This window comes from Mirounga leonina, unplaced genomic scaffold, assembly GCF_011800145.1.
Source record: "Mirounga leonina isolate KUSES-001 unplaced genomic scaffold, KU_Mleo_1.0 Mir_447, whole genome shotgun sequence".
Classification (NCBI taxonomy): Eukaryota; Metazoa; Chordata; class Mammalia; order Carnivora; family Phocidae; genus Mirounga; species Mirounga leonina.
The window spans coordinates 11,644,764-11,668,609 of record NW_023270757.1 but is presented as its reverse complement, the minus strand read 5'-3'; the positions used below and the strand labels follow the sequence as shown (position 1 = coordinate 11,668,609).

At 35.9% G+C, this 23,846-nt stretch overlaps 1 protein-coding gene across 1 annotated transcript in view; it reads right to left on the bottom strand.

Moving 5' to 3' along the window:
- PTPRD (protein tyrosine phosphatase receptor type D) overlaps nt 1-23,846 on the bottom strand; it is a 1,111,022-nt gene that overhangs the window by 707,951 nt on the left and 379,225 nt on the right. The window contains exon 3 of the mRNA XM_034987987.1: nt 3,278-3,313. The gene's annotated coding sequence lies outside the window, so the exon portion shown is untranslated. The remainder of the gene's footprint in view (nt 1-3,277; nt 3,314-23,846) is intronic.

Sequence of the window (23,846 nt, the reverse complement as noted above, 5' to 3'; positions counted from 1 at the left end):
AGGGGGGAGCAAATCGGAGGGGGGAGATGAACCATGAGAGACTATGGACTCTGAAAAACAAACTGAGGGTTCTAGAGGGGAGGGGAGTGGGAGGATGGGTTAGCCTGGTGATGGGTATTAAAGAGGGCACATTCTGCGTGGAGCACTGGGTGTTATGCACAAACAATGAATCATGGAACACTACATCTAAAACTAATGATGTAATGTATGGTGATTAACATAACAATAAAACCCCCAAAAAACAAACAACCAACAAAAAAAGAAGATGTGGTATATATATACAATGGAATATTATGCAGCCATCAAAAGGAGTGAAATCTTGCCATTTGCAACGACGTGGATAGAACTGGAGAGTGTTATGCTGAGCGAAATAAGTCAATCAGAGAAAGCCATGTATCATATGACCTCACTGATATGAGGAATTCTTAATCTCAGGAAACAAACTGAGGGTTGCTGGAGTGGTGGGGGGTGGGAGGGATGGGGTGGCTGGGTGATAGACATTGGGGAGGGTATGTGCTATGGTGAGCGCTGTGAATTGTGCAAGACTGTTGAATCACAGACCTGTACCTCTGAAAGAAATAATACATTATATGTTAAAAAAAAAAAAAGAAAGAAGAAGATAGCAGGAGGGGAAGAATGAAGGGGGGGAGATAGGAGCGGGAGATGAACCATGAGAGACTATGGACTCTGAAAAACAAACTGAGGCTTCTAGAGGGGAAGGGGGTGGGAGGATGGGTTAGCCTGGTGATGGGTATTAAAGAGGGCACGTTCTGCATGGAGCACTGGGTGTTATAGGCAAACAATGAATCATGGAACACTACATAAAAAATTAATGATGTAATGTATGGTGATTAACATAACATAATAATAATAAAAAAAGAGAGAGAGAAAAAAAAAAAGAGTTCTGGATCCTAATTGCAACTCTGTCCCTTTTCTGTCTAGCTGAACTCAGTCACATTATTCAGCTTTTCTGAGAGTCATCTGCAAAGGGGGGCAATCATATATTCTTTACATGATTGATTTGAGAATTATCTGAGTAAATGTATAAAAAACCACCTAGCCTAGTGCTACAAAAATAGAGGAGAGGTCCTAGTTTTATTCGAAGAGAGGAATGTAAGGCACCACACAGCAGGTAGAGATTTTTATGAGACTGAAAAACTTTTCCTGTACTCCAGATGTAGATCCATGAAGATGATGACTACAGCTTTTTAAATGATAGATTGATTTACTGCCCCCACCCCCGCAAGTAGCCTTTGTAATGATAAAGTTGAATTATAAGTACAAACATTTGTAACAATGTTGCAAAGTTATTTGTGTGGCTCATGGGCTTTTGGACAGGAACTTTGAGGGTGCTCAAACCCATGCCTCACCCACTAATGTTGACTACATTCCAAATGTAGTCAGATTGATGACCTGTTCAAATGTGATAGTAATCCCTGAGTAGGTTGTATTATCCTTGTTTGAACATGAAAACATTGAGGCCCAGATTGATTAAGTGGATCTTCATGGTGACATTGGGATTTTGCCCAGTATTTTGGAGTCAGAATCAATGGGAACTTTCTATTGTACCATCACTGAACTCTGCTAGTGATAACTTTATACATAATGGATCATAAATAACCAAAATCTTTTCCCCAAGATACTTCAACTGTTAAGAAGAAACCTTATATTGTGTTGATCAATGATTAACACATTATAGCCACTGAAAAACCAATGAACAACAACAACCATAAACTAAAGCACACTTCCCAAGTACTGCTAAAAAGGAATTTTTGCTTATTTATATCATTATGCCAATACAAAGGACATTATCTTGTTGAATCTTTATGATTTATGCCTTGGGACAAAAAAATTGTCAATTCTACAAGGTTCTCTGGTAAATCTGTACATTATGATTGAGATCAGTACCACTAGTAACCTTCCCATTGCCTGCAAATAGCAATTACAGGATAACCATAGGGTAAATCTAGACTTTGTGTCCCTGAATGCAGGACTAATTTGAACTGTTCTGACTGTAAATTTGAATTGTTTAACATATATTTTCTTTAAATTAGAAATACATTTTAATAACTTATTTCACCTCTCCAGATGTATGATTTTCCTTTTTTCAGAAGTCAAGGGATTTCAAGAGTAGAGCAAGTTTAGAATACTCATAAGAAAACTTGAAACAAATCAAGAAACATTTTCATTTAAGCATGGCTTAAACTGAGCATAAAGCAGAATTCTTAGACACATCCCATAATTATACAATATCTAGAATTTTTTTCTTCAATAAGACAGATAAAAATATTCAATGCTTATATTTTTAAAACCATTTAAGTTCTAGCTTCAAGAAACGAAATTGTCAAATAAGTAGGGAACATTTAAAATGAAACTTTCTTCCCCTATCTTTTACCATTTGCTCTTTTCTGTTTCCCTTTTTCTCAGGCACAACCTATGGCATATCTTGTCTCTCCAATATCTACTCTCTACTCTTAATTTGTTCCAATATCTACTCTCTATTCTTAAGTTCTTCTATCTCAAATTCCATTCTTCCAAATAGAGACAAATGAAGCATGGAATGTATGTCATGTTTTTTTTTGTTTTTTTGTTTTTTTTTTTTAACTCTTTGTTCTTTTGGTGATCTACTTTCTTCCTTCTTATTATGTGTAATTCTCCCTTTGCTCATTTGCTTTCCTTTTGATCATCCTTCCACCTCTTCTCCTTCCTACTCCATTATTAACATTGTTAACTGAAGCCTCTTCCCCTCAACATCCCAACACATTTCATTCCAATGTTGGGTGTGGATCTCACATTACCCAAACTATATGGTACTGAGTCATGGTTCTACATGAGGTGGTTTGGGAACTCAAATCAACCACTCATTGACCTATTCTATTGACAAGCGAGTGGTAAGAATAAGACAAGTATAGCAACATATATTTTGTAAAAAAAAAATTACCTTGGAAAAATTCACTGTATGGATTCATATTCACTCTTATGAAAACATGCCCATGTTTGGGCTTGAAATTTTGCCCCATCTGTAATGTCTTTATGTCTGCCTACCATATACAGAAAATTCAGGTGGGTTTTTTTAAGTTTCCAGATAATCTCAAAGTGTTAAAAGTTTACTTTTATTCCTTATACTCCATAATAAAATTGATCACACTTTTCTAAAAAGCTACAACCCCAAGTAATAAAGAAATACTATTAAGTAATAAAACAAACAAACAATTTGAAAGTCAGGCAAAACAAAAACAAAAACAAAAACAAAAAAACAGCATGCTTTAAGTCTTACTTGTTTAGATCCCACGGCTATTTACCAGACGTCTCCCTAAACAAAGAAGAAATGTGACAATAATTAAAATGTTGTGAAAATGATGCTATTAAAAACTGTTCACCTAGGTGATGCATGTTTATATTATGTAGGTAGTAAAAAATATCAAATTCCAAAAGAACCTGAGGTTAGTTATATTTTGGCATTACTTTCATATTCATTGTTGTGAAAAGCAGTTGAAAATATTCCTTTTTAAGAAAGAAGCAAAACATGCTATGATTGTTCTGGAAAGATAAATGATAACCTTAGAATATTAATTCAATATGCTTTGTAATCACAATTTTATATGAGTAATATTCATAAGCATCAAATGTTATTAAATAAAAAAACAAATTTCTGTTGGAAAAATCAGTGAAAAATTCTTTTTTTTTATTATGTTATGTTAACCACCATACATTACATCATTAGTTTTTGATGTAGTGTTCCATGATTCATTGCTTGTGTATAAACATCCAGTGCTCCAGGCAGTACGTACCCTCTTTAATACCCATCACCATGCTAACCCATCCTCCCACCCCCCTCCCCTCTAGAACCCTCAGTTTGTTTTTCAGAGTCCATAGTCTCTCATGGTTTGTCTCTCCCTCCGATTTCCCCTCCTTCATTCATAAATCTGTGAAAAATTCTTTCAAAATGAAATACTCCTTGCACTGTAAACTTTTGTTAAGATTTAGTTATTTGGCAAATATACACAAAGCCCATTCAGTTGCTTTAACTAACATCACAGGGTCTCTAGAATACAGAATCTTCCAAAGTATGATCATAGTGTGAAAAAAGAAAGAAAAATCTATATCTTACAACTGGGCTGAGGAAAAGGCTAATTAAAATTTTAATTAAAATGTGGACAATTATAGTAGTATATATACATTTTAAATTGATTTTGAAAAAGATACAAGTCCATAAAAGTTTGATAGGATTTCAGAAGTTTCATAAGCCATTCTCAAAACTAGACAACCATGCTGGCATTTTTCCAATGATTTTCATCAAACCTGTAAACCTATTTCTTTTGTTGTTTTTCTTTGTTTGTTTTTCATTTTGCAAGAGTAAAATTGGAGCAATCAATTAGGACTCTACATGAGAAGCCTAGGCAAGTGGAAATATTAATTCATTTCTGTAAATTACTAGAAAATGCAAACTGATCTTGAGTAATATAAGATCAGTGATTATCTGTAGATGTGGGCAAGGAAGGGGGGAAGAAGGCATAAATAAGGGCTATAAATAAACTTTTGGGGTTGATGGATATATTTGTTATCTTGATTGTTGTGATGGCTTTTTAGGCATATACATATGTCAAAACCCATCAAATTGTATGCCTTAACATGTACAGTATATTATGTGTTAACTCTACCTTACTAAAGCTCTGAAGAAATAAATGGAAGCATGTAAAATACATATTTAATTTAGGACATGAATGTATAGTTAACCCTTTGGAAAAATTAATGGAGGTTGTTATTGTTGCAATTTTGCTTTAAAAGATTGTATGACTGCTGTGTGATGACCAGGTTGGGGAGAGGATGGTTGGAAATGGAAATGAAATTCTCTAAGGAAGTTTGGACTATCATACTGGCAGGAGAGGAAAAAGATGGCTGGATGATTGATGATGGAGTTAGTAGGTGCAAAGGAAAGTCTTACTGATGTGAGGTAGGGCAGAGTAAGTAATGAAGGATGATGGCCAGGTTTGTGGCTTTAGCTACTAGATGTATGGTGCTGCCATTTCCTGAGATAGTGAAGATTGGAAATACATTCAGTTTGATAGAAGAGGTCCATTTTAGACATATTATTTGTGAAATGTCTATGAGATGACCAAATGAGAATTTTAAGTTGGGTAAAGGTTTCTAGAACTCAGAGGAGAAGTTTGAGCTACACAAATAATTTTGAGCATTGCAAGCCTCTAAATGAGTAGATGACTCCCATGGAACGGAGGCAAATGCCACTGAATAGGAATAGATAAAGGAACCCAGAGTCTGCGTGCTAGGTGACTTATCTACTTGATTCTTATTTCCTTCCTCCCTCCTCCAAATAAGCAGAGCAAGGGTAAAAAGGAACTCAATAAGTCAGGGGATAATTTTTATGTTTTTCATGCTTATTTGAGGCTTCTTTCTGTTTTTATATTTAAAAATATAAAAAAATATAAAAATATGTTTTGTTATATAGAAAACAAAAATTAAATATTTTAGTAAATTAATCTAATCTACCTCCAGTTTCATCTTTGTGTGTGTGTCTTTATTTTTATTTAATTATTTATTTTTATTACGTTCAGTTAGCCAACATACAGTACATCATTAGTTTTTGATGTAGTGTTCAATGACTCATTAGTTGCATATAACACCCAGTGCTCATCACAACATGTGCCCTCCTTAATACCCATCACCTGATTACCCCATCTCCTCACCCCCTCCCTTCTGTAACCCTCAGAAATTAACCTCAAAGGCTCTTGGATGTTATAGATGTTTATAATCATCTCACCTAAAGTACATCTTTTAAATAACCTTTATACATCTTTTGTTACATATATACTTTCTAAATCAAATTGGAAGTGCTAAATTTCTTGAAAAGAAATCAAAATAATTTGCAGAACTTGAACATCTATTCTTTGCAACATGTGCTTGGAATGTGGAAAAAACTGTGATATAATTTGCAGAAAGTAGCTGGAAATTCCATACTGTGATGTTCTGTAATTAGCAGCTCTTACATACTCTTAAAAGATTGATCATAGAAATAGAGTGAATAACTTTGGAATCACAGTTTATTATTATAAAAGGAAAATAAAACATAGGAATTTCATGGATTGGTATGGAATGGTGTTCTTCAAAGTCATGTTCAGTTTAAGAATGATTCATTAGAGACCTGGTTTTGTTAGTTTCCATTTGTTTTGAGCATTGCTGGGATGTTGGGGAGTCATGTAAACTTGCTAGATTTTTGTTTCTTCATCTGTCAAATGAAAATAATACAATACTTTCAAGGGTCTTGGTGAGAATAAGTGCCACAAAGTACACAATAATGCCTTCCACAGTGCATGGTACTATAGACTGCAGAAATAAAACCACTACAATAATAATAAGGAGACATTATGGCTAACGGTGGCACCTGATATTACATGTAAGAAGTACTCAGTGGATTTGATTTGTGTACTATATTTAATTTAATTTAGAATTATCCAAGTCATTAATAAGACCTATAAAGAAATAACACCAACTCTTGAGATATTAATGAAAGTAAATGAAAGAAACACACATTTAAAAAAATCTTGTACACTGCTGACTGTGAATTTTTGACCTACATAGTAAAAATGAAAATTCTACTACTTGCTCACAGTGCATTGCTTGGACTGAAACATACTTCTGAAATATGGTCCCCCCATCTCTCCCAGCCCTCTCTTTATGCTTAGTTACATTTCTAATTTTCTAATTTATTTTTTATTCTTTTCTTGGTGCTGTGTGATATTGCCCAATTTTTCATTATCTCACCTTTGTTCAATATTAAATCATTAATCATAATTTAATAACTACTTAGTCTTTAATTTATTTTTATAAAAATAATACTTATTTTAGTATTTAAAAAATAATTCAATATTCACTGTTGAGACTTGGTGAAGAAACAGAAAACAAAAACCATTCATAATTCTATCACCAAGAGACAACTGCTATTGACCTTTTGGTATATAACCACTAGTTTGTTTTTTATGTACAAATATATATTTTATAAGTTCAGTAATGGCATTTTGTTCCTCTTATTTTTTACTTACTTTCCCATGAATATTTTTAATAATATGAGTTGTTTTTCTGCAACATTTTTAAGTACTGCATAGCTATTTAAAATTTTAATTTTATAGATGAAACACAATTTGATAAACCCATCGAAAAGGCTGTTGTCAGTTCTTTTTTCTTGTATAAGCAGCCCTGTGATAAACATCCTCAAGGCTATATATTTGCATTAATCATGATTATTTCCTTAGGATGAATGCTGGACTCAGTCAAGCCTGCATATCAAATTATAAATTTTATAATACCTATTGCCAAGTTGCACTCCAAAAAGGTTATAACATAGAATACTCCTACCAGCAAGATATGAGAATACCTCCTTCTTCATAGTGAAGCTAGTAATAGATACTGTCATGTTTGAATTTTATGTTTTGCCAATTTGATATATAAATTGCATCATTTATTGTTTTAATATATTTCTTTGGTTACCAGATGAGTGGAAAAAAATCTCATATCTTTTATTTGTATTTATTAGTTTCTGAAATGCTGATTATAATTCATTGTTATCTATTAGAGCACATGTCTCTGGTATAATCACTTAAATTAACTTCTTATATATTAAAGTATTAACTAAAAACATAGAAATTTGATTAAGAAGACCAATGATGACTTTAATGTTTCCGGGATTAACATATGCAAGATTCAACCTAAACCCAAGAGAAAGTTACAGCTTTCTTCATTTACTGAGATACAAAAGTGATTATAAGTAGGTGAATGAATTTAAGTAAGTTCAGTTTTATGCTTCATTTTTTATTACCCCATTTTCATTCAAATTTGAATCAAAGTTGAATTTATTTTATTGTTGTTTAGCTCCCTGCATAAATTTTTAGATTGTTTACATCAATACATTTTTATTTGTTATTATGTTGGTTATGTTTTATTTTCTCTTCTCTTGAAACTGAACCAAAACTAAATTTTTCTTGACATGTTACCCAAGTGGGAGGACTTACTGGTGTAGTGAAGGTTAGGACAAAAGCCAGCCTTCAATATCATCTTTGTGTAAGGTTTTCTTTGCTCACCCACAGCGTCTGATGCTTTGTCCTGGTTTTGACGTCATTACATAGAATGTGACTTCTTTGAGGTAGGTGTTGACATCATTATAAGGAAGGCAACACCTTTGAGGTCAGCAGCTAATCTCAATGTAATCTCAAGGGAATTCAGGTGTGTACTCCTAGGTATACTTCCCTAGATGCTGATGAGGCATTTTTATTTCATGATAAAAACAAGAAAATTAGGAATTTATGCAGCTGCAAGATTATAAATCAGCTGATGTTCATTAGTGATTAGCAAATAAGTATGTCATATCTATGAGAGCTGAAGTAAAATATTTCATATTACTATAGTGTTTTAAAATCTGTTCACTATCCTATGTGACCCTCATAAGGAGTAGGTAAGGAGGATATTGTAGGGGGCAAAAAATAGTTTTGTAGACATATTTACTAGCGACATGATCTTGGCAAGTCAATTAAGTTCACAGAGTAGTCAGTCTCCTTTACAGTAAAATAGATATAAAAAAGGAAATGATACTTATCTTTCATGGCTGTTCTGAGTTTCAAAAATACAATGGAATTCATCACTTAATACTTAACTTGTTCATTGATTTATTTAACACATACGTTTGAACATCTACCTTGAGTTGTAGACACTAGGAATTACAGTTTGGAAAAGAAAAAGTCAAGGTTTCTGCTCTGATACAGATTATATGCTAGTAGGTAACATAGGTAATAAACAACCATTGTAGATAGATAGATGGACAGACAAGCAGATGAATTGACTTCAAATAGAATTAAATGCCATGAAGAAAATAAAACAACTACTGTATAGGAAGTGTTGGGTAATGCTGAATAGAGTAGTCAGGAAAATCTTGTTGAAAGATGATAATTTGTGCTGAGACGTGAATAACAGAAGGAACAGCCATGGAAAGAGAAAGGGGTGAGGACCTCTAGAAAGGACGTATGTGTGCAAAGACTCTGACATAGGAACAAACTTTAGTGTTTGAAGAACACAAATGTGCCCAGTGTGGTTACAGTATAGTGAGACAGAAAAAGCCTGGTATTACAGCAGTGGGAGGGGAGGCATAGGTCAGATCATAGACTTTGTAGTCATGACAAGGGGTTGGCTGCAGTAAGGTAAGAGGGAGCTATGATGATGATGACGATGATGATGACAATGAAGAAGAAGGAGGAGCAGGAGAATGAGAAGGAGGAAGAATAGGAAGCAATAAAGGTCAAGTTCATTATTAATTCAATAGCTCAGGAAACTGTGTCTTTTGTTTTTGTTTTTGGCCTAAATGTTATCTTGCAAATCAGCTACTGAGTCTGGTTTCCTGTTCAGACTCTGTTCAGTTTTATTTTCTCTATGTTTTGTTGCTGCCTGTAGTAATGATGATTTTTCACCTCCTAAACTGAAAGTTGATTATTGCTCTTGATTTTTGTTTGTTTGTATTTCTTTTCTTAAGGCGTGTGCCAGTTTTCTGCATTGATTTCAGTGCTGAAGAAGCAATTACAAGACTCAATAGATTTATTTAGAAATTAGATTTCTAACATTCTCAACTGCTTTATTTTAATAACAGCTATAATTAACAGACATCTTTATAGCCTTTCCACTTTCTACTTATCTCATGCCCCACATCCCTTTTCTTTAAATGCGTCTCTCTTACTACTCATATATGTTAGCCCTATCCGCCAAAAAACAAAACAAAACAAAACAAAACAAACAAACAAACAAAAGCTTCAACTGACATTCTTGGAAGGACTGTCCCTCTCTAGTACTTATCTCCTAAACTATGTCTTTTGCTGGTTTGAGCCTCGTCTGCTTGAGCATCCATTTCTTTTTCTCATTTATGGCTTATCCCCTTGACTGGATAATCCACTCTCTATCATTGGCTTTGGCACCTGCTGTGTTCTTCCCAACGCTATTTCAGGTTGTACCTCAGCTTTCCTGCATAGCTTCTGGCATATATCATGAATCTTGTCCAAACCATTTACTACTCACACCCTCCACTATTCCAGACGGATTGACAAAATGTAACTGTCAACCAGGATGTAATTTGTTTTCCCCTGCCCTCCATATAGCACTTTTTGCCTGCATTTAAATAAACAATAACCCCTCAGATCACTAATAATACACTATATGTTAATTACTTGAATTTAAATAAAATAAAATTTATAAATAAACAAACAACCTTAGTTATAAGAAGAATAAATATATATACAACTCATGCCTTTGCAACTTAGGTTTTATCTATTTGACAATAGCTGTTATGTGAACAACAAATCCTTACAGATGCATATGCATGGTACAAATACTGTAATTTTATTTGTAGTCATCTAGGAGTTTCAAAAAATATTGATTGAGTTTAGGGAGGAATTTTTTTCTAAACTATTCTTGTAAATATTATGAGTTTTGGACTTTAGCATCAGTTTTATTTTGCAGGAAGATTATAGTATAATATTAAGAGTTGATGTGGGGCTTTCAACCAGATTAGTTTCCCTAATGACAATCTTTATACCATGTATTTGTATCTTGAAATCTTTAAGATTCAAAGTCTCTCAGTAAAATCAGAGTACATCTGAAAAATCTTATCACATAAAATGGAGGTGGTGTGGGTAATAAGTGGGCGTAAATAGGCCTGAAGGGAGAAAATAGTATTTGGCAATGGTAGAGTTTGAGTGCCTTCTAAGGACAGATTTCACTTATTTTACACTTTCTTTAAGATTCGTTTTGTCAAATTTATCCTTAAGATTTTTGTTATATGTTAATGAGTCATGCCCTTCAAACTAAACCATTTGGCCTACTGGCAGTTTCTATCTTACATGAAATGATAGTAATATAAGCAAACCCCCCATGATAAAGAAAATATTACCCACATTCAGCTTCTTTACCCTCTACACCAGGATTCATTACTTTAATCAGTAATTCTTTGTGTGAAATCTCATCAAGCTCTCCTTGTATATGTAAATCTATAGCCCACCATTGGATCTACAATTCCCTGATAAAGCATTTGCCACAGCCTTTAAACCTGTCCATGGAGTAATTGCACAAAACCTCCCTATAAAAATTGATGTTGGAGATCCCTTATCAAATCACTTTTTCCAACACATTCTTTTATTAAATCTTCTAAATTTGTTTCCGAGAATTCCTCCATACTGGTAAGATAATCAGACAATATTTGTTGGAGCTCACTAAATTATGTCTCCATAATACTATTATGCTCACCGTTTTTCAACTATCAATATTCTCATCACTCTATATACAAATAAATCACAGAGCTAAAATTATACTAGCTTTACTTGACTTTCCATTTACTGTAGGTTATCCTAGTCCTGGTATTTCATTTATCCTAAAACAAGAGTAAGTGTTACATTTTAGAAAATAAATCTTCACTGAAACCTATAAAGTTAACCTTATAATGAAATCAGTGATAATATTATCACAGCCACTTGGTAAATAATACAAGACTGGTGATTAATAAAGTCTATTTATATACTAAAATTACTGTAACACTTTACTATCATCAATCCATCGACAATTATTTACTGTGTCTTCTCTATGAAAGGCACTCTGCTAAGTGATATGAGGGACGGAGAGAAGTATCAGCACTCAGGATACTGACAGTCTGGCCATGATGCAGTTCTCCTGCATTAATTACAAAAGGCAGACGTAGGACATGCCAGCTGCATGGTATAGCTATTACATCTCATGAGATGAGATCATAGTCTTGTGGTGGTTAGGGAAATCTACCCAGGAGAGGTAGAACTTAAGCTGGGAGAGCCTTGAGATCTCATTATGTTGAAAAAGGGAGGGGCATAAGGGTGAGAGCATAGGCAAAGAATGTAAATGAGAGGCACAAGGTATACTGCAGAGCTGCATTGTTCAGTATGGTAGCCACCAGCCACATACAGCTTTTGAGCACCTCAAATGTGGTTAGTCTGAATTGAGACGTGTGATTTCAGACGTAGTATGAAACAAAGTAAAATATCTTATTATTAGCAATTATTACATGTTGAAATGATCATATTTGGGATATACTGGGTTAAATATAACAATGCCATTATGACAATTAATTTCACCTGTTTGTTTTTACATTTTATGATGTGGCTAATAGAAAATTTAAATTACACACATGGCTCCCATTTGTGATTTGATTTGTATTTCTGTTGGACAGCATCAAGTTACTGAGTAATTGTAAAGAGGCTGGGTTTATTAAATATGTATTTTTAAGGAAAATAATCAGGCCAAAAAGTGCTGACTGTTTAGGAGAAGCCAGAGATTAGAGATGCAGGGAATGATAACTACACAAAGGCCCATGTATGAGGAGATAGGGCTGAATGAAGCAGGTGGCAATGAGGGAGAGATGGCGTGGCAATAATAGTTTTTTGTGTCTGATTACTTTTGCTCAATAAATAGTTTTTTTAGATTGTTCCTAGTGCCAGAGACATTATAAAAGAAGACTTTCAGAATAATCAACTCCAGTGACTAGGCATGAAGAAAGAAAGAGGGAGAAATCAAATATGCCTGATATTGTAAACTGGGGAGACAGGGAGAATGATGATACAATCAGTAGAAATGAGGAATTTGATGGGGGAACCTGTTTTGTGGAGAGAAGTTTTTAAGCCCTGGAAGATACAGTAGCAGTGGAGTTCTGATGATGATTACTGTCTGGGTGAAAGGAAGAATGTGAAGAACAGGTGGATCACTAAGTCTGATAAAAGAGTGTGGATAAAGGAATAAATGTACTTAAGACTCTGGTAAAATGGAAGTGGAATTTAAGGAGGAAATGGTCATGTTGATAATAAAAATTAGATAACCATCTTAATAGAACAGAATGTTGAATTCAAGGGTGACAGTGTGATCTCAGGTGATAATATTTTTTTGATAGTTCAAATGCAAAGCCAAGAACGGAACTGTGGAGAATACTGACATTTAGAGGTTGGAGGAGGACATTCTACAAAGATAAATTGATCAGTTATGGAAATAGGAAGAAAACAAAGATGGTATAGGATCATGTACCCTAAGGAATTAAACAATATCAAGGAGGAAGAACCAGCCAACAGGAGAAAATGTTATAAGAAATGTATAGACCAACGTAGATAACATTTTACTATTTAGCATCAAAATATTACCGGGCAAGAATATTACCAGGCAGGAATCTTCAACCGTGAAACTGAGAAATGCCAGATTTTCCATGGTCTTTCTTTCTGCCTTTGGATAACATGGCCCATGCCTGGGCTTTTCTCCATATGCATTTGACTTTTTTCTCATTTTCTCGTAAGTATGCCTATGCCATAAAAGTTTCTCCTAAAGAATGTCAGATTTATTGTTTCTTGTAGCATTTAGTACCTGCATCCTCAATCGCCACTGGTCACAGACTGTCTAATATTATCTTTTTTGTATATACTATTTCTTTTGACTACAAAGCTATGTTTTTGTACTCCACCTGGCTGCATCCCTAGGATTGCCCTTATTGCTTAAAAATTGTCATGCACAGAGGAAACAGAGGCAATAAAGAAAGATTCAGGGCTTAGGCTCACCGGAATACTTAATTTGGACTGCTTAGAGTCACAGTGCTCCCAAGAACCCATATGTCATTGGTTTTTCATTTCTCCACCAATTCGTATCCTTTTTTTCTCTATAGGGCCTTTACTACTGTTTAAGAGTGGAACTGTCATTCACTTACTCATTCAACAAGGTACTAAAATATTTAGAAGGTTATAAATTGAATTCAATATGCATCCTGTTTATCCTTGATTATAATTTACATACATGTTTATATGTCTCTCTTCCATACTTGAGTGTCAGATCCTTGAGAAAAGAGACTGGTTATTACATACCTTACCAATATTTGTATTCTTAAAACCTAGATGGTTCTTGGCACCTGACTGTCAAACCACATTTGCTTAATGAATATATAAATCAATGAAAGTGTGAATTCCATCATGAAGGAGCTTACAGACTGAGCAGGGGAGACAAAATTTATGCACAAATAACCAGAGTACAAATAAGAAGAAAATGCCTGACCAAAGAAGTACTCAGGTAAAAAACATACTAGAAGTTCAGTGGGAAAAATGTCTCCCAGAAGCAATGTGAGAAGGCTCCTAAAGAAGCTGGTATTTAAACAAGACCAGGAGGATAGAACTGGAAGGGTGAAAATGGGTCATGTCCCTGAAGGGAACAGTGCCTATTGGTCCTATATAAGAATTTTTATTCCCTTTTATTTATTAAGGAAAAATACCTACTTTCCATGTCAGGTTAGTTTTTACTTGAAATCCTGTGATCATTTTTCCTTTACAAAAAACTTTTTTTTATTTTCCGTAAAAACTCCCTTACAATATGTAGCTGCACAGCCGAGTTTTATTTTAAGAACAATGGCATTTTTACCTCCTGTTTTGTGTGAGGGTCTGTGGGTTGTAGGAGATGAGAAAAGAGCTCCCAGCTGCCACAGCCCAACAAAACCCCTGAAAATGATGACTGCATCCACTTCCACCCAATGCCACATTCTGAAAGTGATCTTTTCGAGATGAGGATTGCAAAAAGTTGCTGCTTCTCAAAAATGCAATTGCTTTTCATGATGCAGCCGTTGCTGTCTCTGTGCTGATGCAGCTACCAGCATCGACACCCGCCTGCCTCTGAACTATTAAAGATATTCTTTCCCAACAATAGAAAGAGTACTCTACAAACATAGTGAGGCCTTGTGTTGAAGAAGCTGCAATGGACACAATGGGCAGTCATGAAGTAAAGATGATTTTGAGAGAGAGAAACGGAGACCTTGTGCATGCCCCCAGGGACTAGGCCATGCTCTCCACCTCTGGCTGATGCTCTGAAAAGATGTGCATAAATAGGGGGGCGGAATGGGTATTAGAAAAAAAATAGATGCGATTGAAAGGAGGTGGCCTTTCCTGCATATATAATCTGCTATTGGGAAGACCTCCGGTGTTTGGCCAAGGGTTGCATCCCAGCTCTGCTTCTTACCAAGTTTTGTTGTTTTTATTTAACTTGCTAAGTTGCTTAACCTTTCTAAATTCAGTTTCCTGCAAATGACGTGTGCATTAATTACTCCTCAGTGTTGCTGTGAGGGGATTGAGATAAAATCTGTAAACCTAGCTGGTTCATAACAAATGTCAGCATCTTATATTCCAGCCTGCCTTCCTTTACCCTCTCCGTCAACCACACGAGGGAAACCTCTCTGTAAGGGACTTCTCAGACCAGTAGATTCACTTCACATTATTGAAATGTAGGTTGCATTATCTTTCACTGAGAAGACGGTGCTAATCACCCACCATCTGTAGTGATTGTGCATGTACTTATCCGTTCCTAATGGAGATGCACTTGTATGCTAGGATGGGCAGCTGTACTCTCTCCTTCTGTTCTTCCTTGATCTTCATTTCTCTCCATAGACATGCCATACAATTGTGCTGTACTTAACTCAGTGTTTACAGATAAAGGCTTTCCTTTCCAAGGATATGAAAGGTTTGGAAATACCATATATTATTGCTGGAAAAGCCGTGGAAGACATTTGATCCAAACTCTTCATACAGACCAGGAAACAGAGGCCTAAGAACTAACTAACTCACCCAAGACTTCAGGAAAGTTAATGGTTAGGTTTGGATGAGAACCCAGATTTCTTTTTTTTTTAAAGATTTTATTTACTTATATGAGAGAGAGAATGAGAGACAGCACAAGAGGGAAGAGGGTCAGAGGGAGAAGCAGACCCCCCGCTGAGCAGGGAGCCCGATGCGGGACTCGATCCAGGGACTCCAGGATCATGACCTGAGCCGAAGGCAGTTGCTTAACCGACTGAGCCACCCAGGCGCCCGAGAACCCAGATTTCTGCTCTTCCTCTCAGGGAGTTTTCCTGAGCATTCCCATACCTCTTAGAGAGAGGCATCTTTCCAACATTTTCGGAAGAACATACACTCACAGGAAGTCCAAATGTCACATTCAAGGCTAGCCACATGAGAATCTGTAAAGGGATTGTTCTGATTGTGATTATCTTTCAGAAAATACTACAGAAAACCACTCAGAAGATCACTTTTTCCTTCTTTGATTGGCAAGAATTCTGAATGCACTCTTGTTTAAACACATGTGGGCATGTGCACAAGCACATTTACACACACACACACACACACACACGTCTGTTCTCTCTGAGGATTAGTTGCCCAGAGAGACTGCACTATCTCTGGCATAAAATGCCATGAATTCTTGCTGTTGGGACTGCAGCATGCAAATTGACTGGAGTCAATTGTACCTGATTTTCTAAATTGCCTCTGCTATAACAATTCTCCCACTTGGTAATAAGCCATTGAAATCAAACAATAGAATTGATTACACATTCCTCACTCTGGGGAAATGCCGTTAGTTTTACCTGAATAAAAACTGCAGAACAGGGCCCAATTTGGGGTAAGTAGTGTACAACATTCTCTAGAAAGCACAGTAAAAATAAGTTTGAAAAAACTTAAACATTTTAGCCACAGGGACTATCAAGCAAAAATAATTTTATTTACAAGTCACATGAAGGAAAACAAAAGGGAATGCTTAAGTGAGTATTACTTGGTACAGTCCAGAATTGACAGAGCTCATACTTATTCAAGTTCAACTCTTAGGATAGATATCAGGCTCCAGGTGAATCCTGGAAACTCTATAGCTCTGCTAGAAATCCATGTATAGAATAAGTCGTCAGCTTGAGATTTTCCAATTTCAAGCCACCAATAACTAGTGGTTGAGAGATCTAGAGAGGAGTCCTAACTCTTCCTTAAGTAGCTGGTTGATGTTGGACAAGTTACTTGACCTTTCTGAATCTCAGGTTTCAGATACCTAAATTGGTTTTTAAAAACCCGCCTTATGGTTTCCCAAGATTGTTGTGAGGATCAATGAAACCATGTACAAAAGTGACTTGAAACTGTTAAGTACATTGCAGATGTGAGGGATTATTCTTCCTTTGGGTGGTCTTAGTTGCTGTACTTGTGCACAGCTTTGCATAAAGACAAATAGGAATAAAAAAATTTGAGGCTTAATTCCTCCTGTTGAAACTAAGATTTCCCTCTCCTCTCTTTTTATCAAAATATTTACCTTAGAAACTTGTAATATAAGTTCCTTCCTCTGTCTTTTTGAAATCTATCTTTTTAGGAACTAAATAAGCCTTTTCATGAACATTGGGATCTAGGAATTTCTTTCTCAAGAACTAGCCATGTCTTGGAAATATAAGTACCAAGGGAGGTAGTGTCTCCGTTGCCCAGTTTCTATGGGAAGGTGGGGGCTGAAATTTGGTGGGACCCTTGCTCCAAGTTCTCAAACTCCTTGTTGTAAAGATACGAGTTTTTTTTCGTTATCCCACAGCCGCATTTGGATAAAGTCAATTAGCTAACATAGATAGTCGCCTCAAGTACAAAGGTAAATTTAAAATGTAATGATGTATGACCAGTGATGCTGTCCTCTTACTTGAGGACAAGTTATTTTTTTGATCTTGGAAACATATATGTAATAGGATACCTCTGCCTGGCCATAGCAAAGGTTGAGATTTCTTTCTGTCTTTGCAATCTCAGTGGATTGGTTATGATGCATATTGCATTCTGGTTTAATGACTGTTTAATAATAAGTGTGTTTTCTTTATTACATTTTTTAAGAGGATTTCTGGGTTGGGATAAGATTTTTTGTTTTTTTAATTTTTTAATTTTAATTTTTTTATCTTATTATGTTATGTTAATCACCATACATTACATCATTAGTTTTTGATGTAGTGTTCCATGATTCATTGTTTGTGCAGAACACCCAGTGCTCCAGGCAGTACGTGCCCTCTTTAATATCCATCACCAGGCTAACCCATCTCCCCACCCCCTCCCCTCTAGAACCCTCAGTTTGTTTCTCAGAGTCCCCCATTTGTTAAGCAGAGAATCATGCATCCCAGTCTAAATGGTATCTGATGACTAAGGACATAAAAAATGGCCTGTAAGAATTCTTATCAACCTGACTGCTATGCTCTGTATTCGAAAATATGCTGCCTTTTCTAGGATCTTTCTTTCTTTCTTTTTTTTTTTTTTTAAAGATTTTATTTATTTATTTGAGACAGAGAGAATGAGAGACAGAGAGCCTGAGAGGGAGGAGGGTCAGAGGGAGAAGCAGACTCCCTGCCGAGCAGGGAGCCCGATGCGGGACTCGATCCCGGGACTCCAGGATCATGACCTGAGCCGAAGGCAGTCGCTTAACCAACTGAGCCACCCAGGTGCCCGGATCTTTCATGTAGAAGCTGCCACAGCTTTTATTACTGCATTGGGGATAGACAACATTGGAGTTCCTGGCCTTTCTATCTGAAATAGATGCAAGCCCAGTTTCATACCTAGTTTAGTGACTGTTGAACAGATTAAATGAGAAAAATTGAGAGGGTATGAACCATTCTTACCCTTCCTGAAGAGGGGAGATGAAGACTAATGAAGCCAATTTAATTGTTAATGTTCTTAATTATTTCTTTGTATAATTATAAACATTCAACAAATACGTCTACGTCTTTTAAAATTTAACTAGATTATTCCTCAATTAAATAAGTTTTAAGAATTTCAACTCATTTATTCACTAATAAAGATGATTTCTCTTTTGCCATCCAAAGAAAACCTTGATTCACTAATCACACATTCTTACTGGTCTCTGGGTAGGGTTGCCCTCATTACCTGCAAGTTTTCCAGAAATTAAAAAAAAAAAAAAAATGCTTGGCAGTTAGCATGGAAAGTGGGGACTTCCAGAGCCATTTCTAAGCAATGGAATAACTAATTAATGCTCTGATACATAGAGGAAGGATTTAAGACAGCTTACCCAAATAAAATAAGTGAAGATAATTGAGGTAAAAGGAAAATAATTGTTAAAAAGAAATAAGTGGTTAATTTATAGCCAAGAAGAACCAAAAAAAAATGATTTTTAAATGTAATATTGGAATCCTGGATGATATTATGGAATAGAGAAAAAATTAGGTAAAAACTAAGGAAAGCTGAATAAAGTATAAACTTTAGTTAATAATAATGTATCAACAGTAGTTCATTAATTGTAATGTAATTAAATGTACCATTCTGGGAGCCTGGTGGCTCAGTTGGTTAAACATCTGCCTTCTGCTCAGGTTGATCCCAGAATCCTGGGATCAAACCTCATATCCCCATATCAGGCTCCCTGCTCAGCGAGGAGTCTGCTTCGCCCTCTCCTTCTGCCACTTCTCATGTGCTCTCTTTCTCAAATAAATAAATAAAATCTTTAAAAAAATAAATGTACCATTCTAACGTGAATAATAAATGAAACTGAGGGTGAGGTATAAGGAACTCTCTTGGGGGTGAGTGGGTGGGTAGAGCTTAGACAAAGACCCCAGGTGAAAATCTTAAAATGTCTTATTTGGTTTTTTGTTTGTTTTCATTTGTTTTATCCCTAGGCCAAGCACAGTGTATACTGAATGAAAATTCTGTTTAATATTTTCCCTTACTCCTCTCCTGTTAGTCCCCATTTCCTACCCCTTTCCCATCCTCCCCTCCCATACACATCCCATTCTGTTGAGAGAGTCCCATGCCTCTTGGTTGAGCTTGGCCAAGGTTTGAGAAGAACAAAACATAGAGCCTATGCCAAGAGTTTAGCCTTTAGGTATTTTCTCATACTTCAAAAACTGGGATGCTTCCAACTGTCCTTAAAAATGAAAGTTAAATTGGTTTGAACACGAATGCACAAACACTTCTGCTCCCACAAGGCAAACTGTAAGACTGTGTACTGGGTTAAAAATAAAATTTCATCTACACAACTGTAAGTCCTTTTAATAAACATTAATATCAGGAAGTAATTCATCCTGTGCTTTGAACTTGGCATTCAATCTAGGCCAAGTCCAAACTGGAGATCATAAGAATGTGTATCTCAGGATAAAATGAACCCAGACTGTTGGAGTTGGAAAGGATCTTGGAGACTATTTAGTCAAATACTTTGATTTTATGAATGAGTAAGCTGAAGCCCCGGAAGGTTACCTGGTTTGTCAAAACTCCTCCAGCTTGTATGTTTAGATGTCACTCTTCCCCATAAAGAGTATGAGGAAGAACTACAGTAGAATGAAATATATATATATATATATAGCCTGTGTTAGTGAATTGGACCTTAATGACTCAATCATTATGATTAACTCTTCCAGGAAGAACTTTTCAGAAGTACTAAGCTTTATAAATATGCTAGATGGCAAGTCTCGTTTACTCAAGGATGTAACATGTTTACATGTTATAACTTCAGGGCTCAGAAGAGGGATCCCTGCTCCCAACTGAACTCTGAAATTTCTTTATCAGGCAACATCAGTTTTATTCCATAATTAAGGCCTTATGATAAAAATATTCTTGGAATGATTCCTTTTGTCTTTCCCTTCTTTAAAAGAGTTGTCAGGTGGTAGACTGAAGCTTATTAACAAAACCGGCCAGAGAGAAATCCAAAGATGATTGGAGGATTAAGCATTTAAAACTTAGGAGGAGTGGAACAAGTTTCCTTTTTACCAGGACCAATTTCTTAGGAGGTCTGATTTCAGGGCACCTTAGGGACACAGTGAGAGTCAGCATTGATGACTGGCTGACAACTGAAGCCAAGAACATCAGCAGCAGGTGTGTGTGGTGAGGCAGCTGGTTTAAGCTATGTAACCTTGGAAGAATCGATTAATTTTTCTAAGCCTCAGTTTTATCATATTTAAAATGTGAATAACTTAACAGCATTATGTAGAAGATTCAAGCTAATAAAATGCATAACATGATGGAAAACCCCATTAAATGCTAAATACATTCCTCTTTTCCCATCTTCTTCTATCCCTACTTCCTATGTCATGTCTGGATACAAAATCCTCAAGGACACATAATATTTCCAAATGGCCGCAGGATGTAGGGTGAATAAGAAATCAAAAAACAGCATGGCTGAGAAGTTGGGAAGAAGGTGACAAGGCTCTCTATACATGTGAAAGCAGGTAATGGGGCAAGAGAGGAGACGGCCGGTGGGGGGCTCCCCAGAGATCAGTTTGCTCTAGGCTGCCTGGTCCATCACTTTTCCATACTCCCAGCTGCTTTCCTTTTATTTTCTTCAGCAAATTCCCTTCCACTCTACTTTTAAACACTCCCAAAGAGAAACAATAGGAGCCCGACAGAACTGAACATGTATAAAACTATTACAATTCTTTAAGTGGGACTAATTCAGTGTCGTTCAATGTATATGATAGCTATTATTTTTATTTAAAAAAATTTTCCCTGCCAAAAAGTATTTTTGAATCTCTACTGAGGGCCACATACTTTTAAGAGTTTTGTTATAATATTTTCATGAGTATTACTTATAAATAGTACAGGGAGATAATGGTAAGAGACTTCTCCCTCTCCCTAAATATTAAAGTAGGAAATAAGAAACTAAGACAAGATTGCTTTCTGAGAGTTAAACTATAAAATAAACATAAAGAATCTAAGTACAGCTATACAAATTCTATATAATGAGCTATATAAATATATAGGCATACAAAGCTATACTTATCCTTAAATAGGCAGAATGTCCTCCCAGCTAAAATCTAACCTGGAACATAATCGAAGTTATTTACCTACCTGGAGAAAATGTGTCAATAGGAAGGAGTGTTAGTTAGCAATAGAAACACAGGAGGCTGGGAAACAAACGTTGTTAGTAAATGAACTCCTACCCCACTTAAGGAGTTGGCTTCATGACCTCCCAATCCATTCTGCAGCTCTAATCCTGCAGGGAGGGCGGGTGCTCCCAGAGTGCTCATCTGGATAACTTTTACCATGTAATCTAGTAGTCCACAGACTAAGGCCTGTGAGAATCCAGTTGCCAGCCTGTTTTTGTAAATAAATTTTTTTGGAACCCAGCCATGGCCATCAGCTTATGTATCATCTGTGGCTGTTTTTTGCTACAACAACAAAGCTGAGTGATCACAGTTATGGCTGAAACTGCATGATCCACAAAGCCGAAAATATTTGCTATCTGGCCCTTTCCTGAAAATGTCTGCTGACCCCTGATAATTCAGCCAACTTGCCTTGACTTCATGCTAACCAAACAACCTTTCGATTCGATGTTTGTTTACTCTTGTGCATCCTTTGTACTGGGAGAGTGAGAACTTGCAGAATAAGAATAACTCCCTCTGCTGAAAGTTCTTTTTATCTGTTAGGGTTGAGTCTCTGGATAGACTACTGTTTCCATATCTCTGCTCAAAGCTGGTAGACTGCCCTGTTGCCCACCCCCAAAGTGTTGTCACTTGGGCTTGTATGGAGGTCAGTCCCTCTTCTCTAGCTAACTTTGGGACTTAACAGTGCATTTTTTCTTTCTGACAGCATTTTTTCAATTCCTACTTTTACAGATGAGGAAGCTAGAATTCAGAGATTGGAAGAAAGAAGACAAACTTTTATTAAGTTTCTACTCTGTGGTAGGCTCACAGTTGTTTTCCTAGGTAATGCCATTCAATCTTCACAAGTCCACCTAAGAGATATAAAACTCAAGTGTATATTTTACAGATGTGGACTTGGAGGCTTAGAAAGGGTGAGGCCACATTCATTTGTTGGCAAAGCCAGGACCTGAAACCAGGTGCTCAGACTGGAATACTTTATGGTGTTTTCACACGACCTATACTGCCTGGTAGAGTCTCCTGATGCCAGGCTTAAGAAAGCAACACCATATGCCTTGGTCTCTTCCTCCCACCGAGGTGTATTGTTGTTCTTTAACAAGCATGGATTAAGTTAGAAAATCCTAGAGATTTTAAAGGTGTAAAATTTTAAAACAAATCCTGAACATTTATACTGGAGTATAGAATCTTAGCCAGCTACTTTACATATTCAACCATGCTCTTGCATAAAGAGATTGGTGCTACCACAGCCTGATGTTCATAAATAACAGTTCCTGAAAAAAATTATTTTTTTAAAACTGGTTTTGTACTTGAAGCGATTTAAATGTTGTATTTTGAATTCATTGCAGCAAGAACATATTTTAGAATTTCTAAAAGCCGAACAGAATGGAAGGTTATCTATAACATAAGCATAATCACAGTCATAATATCTGTTTAAAATAAAACACTGAAAAGAATTAAATGTTCCCTTCAAGCCAAATTCAAAGAAATTTTGACATAAAATAGACTGCAAACTTGCAGTTAATGTTGCTTGCTGAGAGCCATTCTTTCGGAGTTCAGAACCTCTGAAAAGCTCTCAGTTATTATTTTTTTAGTGCAAAAGGAAACCAGCCTTTAGAAATAGACTGGGTCCCACCCTCTCCACAATGGCTATGCACTGCCCTGATATGATTTGTAAAAGTTCTACCTTAGTGTACTTATTGTCTTCTTATCTAGAATGAGAACTCTTAGGTGGCAAAATGCATCTCAATAACACTTCGTGTACTGCTAGGCATATGGTAGGTCTTTCATAAAAATATTTGCCAATGCATCTTACTGTTAGGAGACTTTTAACAAGTATATCATTGGTGTGAATATACATGGAAATATTAAAAAAAATCCTCTTATCCATAATCAATTCATTTTCCAAGATCTTCCCCTCATTTTTTAATATAGGAAAACAGAACTAAACCCTAAGGAGACATGAACTCAGATGAGTAAATACATTGACAACTAGAAGGTATTCAGAAAATTATAGTCACAGAAAGTTAGCACTGGAAGGCACCTCTGAGACCACCCAGTTCTCCCATTATACATGCAGTACATAAATCCTAGAAGCATTAAGTGATGAACCAAGGCCACAAGACCTATTGGTAGCAGAGTGGGGAGGAACAACCAGAACTCCCGAATCCAAATT